The following is a 7,703-nucleotide window of genomic DNA, read 5'->3' as shown; positions in this document are numbered from 1 at the left end:
TCCCTGGCCAGAGCAGAGTAACCATGGCAACCTTTTCGGTTAAACCAATCAGAGAGCCCGAAGTGTCCAAATCGGTGATAAAACACAGCCACCAGAAAATACGGGTAGCATTTGCTGGAGAAGCGTCAGATCAGGTCGGTTTTGGTAAATGCTCCTGTATGCATACAGATTTGTTGATTTTATGAACTCTGAATACTTGTAATCTGTTGTCCAATAAATCTTTTGAACTAAGGTGGACTGTATCAGCTGTTTGAACACCATTAGTGGCCATCTAGCCACAACACTACCCAGAACCTTACGACCCCGATGAAAGTTAATGGAATTACGGGACAAAGTCTCACCCAGGTCCACAACCTCACTCAAGATATTCATTTTATCACCTCAGGAAATCACCATGAGTGGGGTAGGTTCTTCATTTTTGACTCTCCTTATTCAGAACTCATTTTAGGCTTCCCTTGGTTAAAGACTCACAACCCCGTGATTAACTGGGAAACAAAAAGAATTGAAAAATGGAGCTCTTTCTGTTTAAATAATTGCTTACGGTCAGCCATTTCCTCCTCATGTAAAAGAACAGAGGAGATTCCAGAAGAATCCGATTTGTCCAATGTCCCTTCCGCATACCTTGATATAAAAGCGGTATTTAGTAAATCTCAGGCACTATCGTTGCCTCCTCACAGACCGTATGATTGCGCCATTGATCTGCTGCCGGGAGCTCCCCTCCCCTCTAGCAGATTGTTTAACCTTTCAGGCCCAGAAAAAGAGACTATGAAAAATTACATAGAAGAGTCATTAAATTCCGGTAATATTCGCCCCTCTACTTCCCCTGTGGGAGCGGGATTTTTCTTTGTTTTTAAGAAGGATAAGACGTTAAGGCCCTGCATTGATTATAGAGGGCTTAATCAGATTACTGTTAAGAACAAGTACCCCCTGCCTCTGATCGACTCTATCTATGAGCAACTTCATTCTGCCACTATTTTCACAAAACTGGACGTTCGTAACGCTTATCATCTCGTGAGAATAAAAGAAGGAGACGAGTGGAAGACAGCCTTCAAGACCTCATTAGGACATTTTGAATACCTGGTCATGCCATTTGGCCTCACCAACGCCCCAGCAGTTTTTCAGGCTTTAGTTAATGATGTTCTCCATGATTTTCTGAACCAGTTTGTCTTTGTATATTTGGACGACATTCTCATTTACTCCACTGACCCGGTACAATACAACCATCATGTCAGGTCAGTTTTACAAAGACTTTTCGAAAATCAACTCTATGTGAAGGCTGAAAAGTGTGAGTTCCACATCTCCACGGTCTCATTCCTTGGTTTTATTTTTGAAGGAGGACAATATCGCACGGATCCCAACAAGGTTAAGGCAGTGGTGGATTGGCCCGTCCCGGAAAACTGTAAGCAGCTGCAACGATTCCTGGGATTCGCCAATTTCTACAGGAGGTTCATTAAGGGGTACAGTCAGGTGGCAGCCCCCCTCACTCAGCTCACCTCCACACTACGGACCTTCGGGTGGACTTCCGAAGCAGATTCAGCCTTCAACAAACTCAAGGATCTGTTCTCCTCTGCTCCTTACCTCTGTCACCCTGACCCCAAGAGACAGTTTATTCTGGAGGTGGATGCTTCCGATACAGGGGTGGGAGCTGTCCTGTCTCAGAGATGTAGAGAGGATAATAAAATACATCCCTATGCTTTTTTTTCCAAACGTTTGTCTACAGCTGAACAGAACTATGATGTGGGAAATAGAGAACTCCTGGCCGTCAAGATGGCTCTAGAAGAATGGCGACATTGGTTAGAGGGCACCGATGTTCCATTTCTCATATGGACGGATCACAAAAACTTGATTTACATCCAAAATGCTAAACGTCTGAATCCTAGACAAGCAAGATGGTCTCTATTTTTCAATCGCTTTAACTTCTCTCTCACCTACAGACCCGGATCAAAGAACGTCAAACCAGATGCTTTGTCCCGCCAATTCTCAGCATCAGATGACGGTGAGAGGGAGGTCAGCATCATCCCTTCGTCCTGTGTGGTTGGTGCACTCTCATAGCCTATCACTGAGGAGGTCTTGGAGGCTCAAGAGGCGGAACCAGATCCCAAGACCGGCCCCAAGGACAGGATGTTCGTACCCTCAGCAGTGAAGGCCCGCGTTCTCGATTGGGTTCACACCAATAAATTGTCCTGCCATCCTGGAACCAACCGCATGATGGCTCTAATAAAGAGAAACTTTTGGTGGCCCACCATGACTCAAGACGTTAAAGAATTTGTCTCCGCCTGTCAGACCTGCAGCAGAAACAAGAGTGGACATAAACCACCCGCAGGCTTGCTTCAGCCCCTCCCTACTCCTAGTCGGCCGTGGTCTCACATTTCTTTGGACTTTGTCACTGGGTTACCTCCATCAGCAGGCCACACTGTCATCCTTACTATTATCGACAGGTTCTCTAAGGCTGTTCATCTCGTTCCCTTGACCAAGCTACCCTCTGCCTTAGAGACAGCCCAGTTGTTGGTACAACATGTTTTTCGTATTCATGGCATTCCTGCGGACGTGGTATCCGACAGGGGTCCACAGTTCGTTTCTCAGGTTTGGAAAGCATTTTGTAATTCTTTAGGTGCCTCGTCTAGTCTCACGTCTGGTTATCATCCCCAGTCTAACGGCCAATCTGAGAGATGCAACCAGGAGATCGAGGCTACCCTCCGGTGCATCATCCAGGAGAACCCATCTGCATGGTCTCAACACCTGATCTGGGTAGAGTATGCCCACAACACGCATACCTCTTCTGCTACCGGGTTGTCTCCATTTGAGGCCTCCCTGGGTTATGCACCACCTCTCTTCCCCAGCCAGGAAGTTGAGGTTGCTGTACCATCGGTACAGCACCATTTCAGATGCTGTAGACGCATCTGGCGTCAAACCAAGGCAGCGTTACTTCGCACCATGGCTGCCACCAAGAGGATGGCAGATCGCCACCGTTCCAAGGCTCCATCCTATTCAGTCGGCCAAAAGGTGTGGTTGTCCACCAGGGACATTAATTTAAAGGACTATCCCAAAAAGTTGGCCCCTCGATTCATTGGTCCTTTTCCTATTGTTAGAATCATTAACCCGTCTGCTGTCAGGTTGAGTCTTCCTGCTTCAATGCGCATCCATCCAACCTTCCATGTGTCACAAATTAAACCTGTCCTAGAGAGCCCTCTGTGCCCTCCTGCCAACCTCCCTCCTCCCCCCCCCGTCTCATCGATAATCATCCCGCATTCTCGGTACGCCGTATTCTGGATGTACGACGCAGGGGTAGGGGGTTCCAGTACTTAGTGGACTGGGAAGGTTATGGACCGGAAGAACGGTCCTGGATTCCCAGATCCTTCATCCTGGACCCCAGTCTTATCACCAATTTTTTTAGAGATCACCCTGAAAAGCACCAGTGATCGCCAGGAGGCGATTCTTGAGAGGGGGGTTCTGTAGGGTTTTGATATTTTCCTTCCTCCAGGTTCCTGAAGGCAGGGGCGGTGCTGATGAGCAGCTGCAGCTGAGGCCAGTTTCCTTAATTGATGCCAGGAGTACTTAAGGCTCCAGTGGAGCTCCAGTCAGTGCTGGAGCATTGTTTGACCTGCCGGTACATATGCCTCCAGCCCTGTACTGTGCTTAAAGATTTAGTAAGACTTACCTTGTTTTGTGTCCACGATTTCAGAGTCTGGATGTACCGGATCCTGTCCTGTAATTCGAAGTATTGGAGAAGATCCTGTGGAGATACTTACCTGTGCTTCCTGGTGCTCAGCTGCCTGAACTCGCCTTCCACCACTTGCCCTTGCAGACTGCCTTCTCATCATCCTGGAAGGAGCAAAACCCACAGCCATACAAACTACCTGAACTGTAAGCCTGTCAAAGAACTCAATCATTCAGTTGTCGGACCAAATCCTCATCCAAGAAATAATCCTCCTCCTCTGTCTTCACAGACCCTAAACCTGCTTGTAAATAGTTTATTTTCCACTGTAAATAAACATTTTTCAATTACAGTTGAGTCTGGTTCTGTTCTCCTCTCAGTCTGTTCACCTGGGTAACTCCACATTATAACAGATGGAGGATTGGAGGGTGGTTTGGACACGGTTACTGCTCTACTTGAATCATTTATAGAAGATGGTGAGTGTTTTCTAACTTTAAACATATTTTAAGTTACTCATCCCATCGGTTCTGAACATATTTTTAACTAACAAAAGAGGCTGACGCCATAATAGGACAACATCGGAGCTACGATGCTAAGCTAATTTGCATAAACGCTAACTGTCCTCCGTTCCCGTTTCTCACTGTATTTTATCCAGAACGTATTTCAGCGCGTGACGGTTCATCTCTAAACTCCACATTAAACCCTCCAAGCCTCCCGGCTCCTGCCCTTGCTCCATCAGAGGAGTCTACACCTGACAGAGCTCCATCACAGCGCAGCTGCACCTCACAGAGCAGCACAACGCTGCAGCTTCTGTGCTCGGTAAGAACAGATGCAACATGTTCCACATCACTTTATTTGTGCCGATAAGGACTTGACATTTTATTTTTAAAGTAAAAAAATAAAATGTTGAATAAATACTGAATTGGTATGAAATTATGTACTTTTTACACAGGGTCCCAGTTACAGACAACAAAATGTAAAAGAAAAACAGTAATAAGATCTAAGATATGAATTAAGAAAAATATCAACTAAAAAACATCTACTAATAAAACACTAAGCACTAATAGCAGTAAACAAACAAAACAATATGTCAAACAGCAACATGAACTTGAGTTTGTGCTGCTTTATGAATATATAACACTGTGAAGAATCACATCATGTTGCTGCTGATCAGTTTCATGTTGCTGCTGATCAGTTTCATGTTGCTGCTGATCTGTTTCATGTTGCTGCTGATCTGTTTCATGTTGCTGTGTTCATGCATGCTCGTCTGTTCACACAGACTCATGTCCGTGCTGCTGTTCGCGTATTGTGTTTAATGTTTTTATGCTATTAGAGCTTATCATATTTTTAGTTGACGTTTTTCTTAGGTCATATCTTTGATCTTATTACTGTTTATCGTTTATATTTTATTGTTGGATGTAACTGGGACCCTCTGGACATTCACAAAACAAACAATACAGTTTATAATAAAAAAAACAATAAATGTTTTTTGTTTGTTTTGTTTTTTGAATGTCCAGAGGACCAGACTTAACTTTTTTAGATTAATAAGTAATACATTTATGTTTTTAAATTTAATGAAAGACAAACCTTTAAAATTTAAGGACAAAATTTAATCTAATTGTTTTCAAGTCTGTAGCTTATTGTAAAAGCAGTTTCAAACATTACAGCACAGTGTGATGTTTTGCAATTTTAACATGAACCTTGTGCATATCTGCAAATAATAAAAGTGAAGATATTTTTAATACATCTTTATTGTAAAAATCTATACTAAAATGAAAAACACATGGGTTTAAAGCAGGTAGGGAAGGCATTTCTAAGATGGCCGCGCTCAGAGCAGTTGCAGCTTCACAGGCTCCCGGTACCATCCCAGCTTTTAGAAGTTTTGATATTGACTCTGTGCCTGACTCCGCGCGATTTATGCGTGTGAACTATAGCTGAACCGAACTGATGAGAATAAGAGCGGATTTGCCACGAAATATAGCAGAAATCAACAACAAACTCAAAGCTACGCTCGGCAGAATGCAGATCTTAAAGTCATCTACCTGGAAGCTGCAGCAGAGGCGTTCCAGCGAGCAGAAGAGGAAGCGCTGCTCCCGGCTTAAGAGGAGAGGATGCCGGGCGGGGGTTATGGTGAGGCTACGAGCTAACGCTAAAGCCGGTAAACTCCCCATGCCATCTCTCTTTCTGTCAAATGTCCGCTCGTTGGACAACAAAGTGGATTTATTTCGTCTGAGAGCGGGCGCCTCAGAAGAGATGAAGAAGTGTGCAGTGCTTTGCCTCACAGAAACGTGGATTACAAGCGAAACGCCGGACACAGTCTTCCAGCTGGATGACAGACTTTTTTTCGAGCGGACCGCTGCAGCGAGCTAACGGGGAAATCACGGGGAGGCGGAGTGTGCATTTACGTGAGTAAAAGTTGGTGCACGAACTGTACTGTTGTAAATAGCTCATGCTCGAAGGCTTTGGAGCAAATAACAGTGAAATGTCGGCCACATTATCTACCCCGAGAGTTCACGGTGACTTTCATCACTGTCGTCTACATTCCTCCGGACGCTAATGCTAATGAATCACTGCAGGAGCTTCATGATATCATCAGCTCGCTGCAGAACAAACACCCCGAGGCTCTTTACGTAGTAGCCGGAGACTTTAACCACAAGAATCTAAAGGACTGTCTCCCAAGCTTTAATCAGCATGTGGCGATTCCGACACGTGGAGACCACACGCTGGACCGTGTTTACACGAACGTAAAAGATGCATACAAAGCCGAACCCCGCCCCCACCTAGGACTGTCAGACCACATCTCAATCTTCCTGGCTCCTGCTTACATGCCCCCGCTGAGACGCTCCAGACCGGTACAAAAGAAAGTTAAATGCTGGATCCAGGACAGTGGCCCCATACTGAGAGATTGTTTTGATCGAACAGACTGGCAGATTTTCAGAGAAGCTGCTGAAAATGGAGGTTCGCTTGATCTTGACCAATACACATCCTCAGTTCTGGGTTACATTAGTACATGTACTGACACCGTCTCCACTATCAGAAATGTTAAAAGCTACCCAAACAGAAAACCTTGGCTGAATGCAGAGGTGCGTACCGTGCTGGAAGCCAGGAACACTGCCTTCAGGTCTGGAAACTCAGAGGAGCTGAGTAGGACAAGAAAAGAGCTGGTTGCTGGTATTAAGAGGGCCAAGGGCATATATGCACAGAGGATCGAGGGTCAATTCATCTCACAAGACCATCGGAGCATGTGGAGGGGCATTAAGTGCATAACAGATTATAAAGGAAGGAGTGACCAATGCCCCAAAGACCCATCTCTGCCTGATGCCCTCAACAAGTTCTATGCACGCTTTGAAGACCCGAACAGACCACCCAGCACCAAACTCACCTCGCCACCGGATGAAGAGCATCTCAGCGTGACCTCAGCAGAAGTAAGGAGTACCTTCAGGAGGATTAATCCGCACAAGGCAACTGGCCCAGACAACATCCCCAGAAAAGTGTTGAAGGAATGTGCTGATCAGCTCTGTGAGGTGCTGGCAGACATCTTTAACACCTCACTTACCCTGGAGACAGTTCCCACCTGCCTGAAGACTGCCACCATCATCCCAGTCCCAAAAAGCTCTACAGTGACTGGTCTGAATGACTATCGGCCAGTGGCCCTCACCCCGATAGTCGCTAAATGCTTTGAAAAACTGGTCATGACTCGCATCAAAACAACCATCAACATCAACGAGGACCCTCATCAGTATGCATACCGTGAGAACCGATCAACAGAGGATGCAATCTCCTCTGTGGTCCACACTGCGCTCAACCACCTGGAGCAGAAAAACTCTTACGTCCGTATGCTCTTTGTGGACTTCACATCCGCCTTCAACACCATGATCCCCCAAACCCTGATGGACAAACTATCCACACTAGGACTAAGCCCCTCCATTTGCAACTGGGTACTAGACTTTATAACAAACAGACCACAGTTAGTGAGGATCCACAACCTCTCCTCCTCCACCATAACCCTCAGCACTGGCTCTCCTCAGGGATGTGTGTTGAGCCCCCT

General features: G+C 45.8%; 1 protein-coding gene across 1 annotated transcript in view; it reads right to left on the bottom strand.

Annotated features, from left to right (window-relative positions):
- mblac1 (metallo-beta-lactamase domain containing 1) overlaps positions 1–7,703 on the bottom strand; it is a 59,495-nt gene that overhangs the window by 28,485 nt on the left and 23,307 nt on the right. The gene's annotated exons all lie outside the window — the stretch shown is intronic.

Source organism: Nematolebias whitei, chromosome 1 (genome assembly GCF_014905685.2).
Source record: "Nematolebias whitei isolate Nwh7 chromosome 1, NemWhi1, whole genome shotgun sequence".
In the NCBI taxonomy this organism is placed as follows: domain Eukaryota; kingdom Metazoa; phylum Chordata; class Actinopteri; order Cyprinodontiformes; family Rivulidae; genus Nematolebias; species Nematolebias whitei.
The sequence above is the reverse complement of the archived record's forward strand: the minus strand, read 5'-3'. Positions and strand labels throughout refer to the sequence as shown.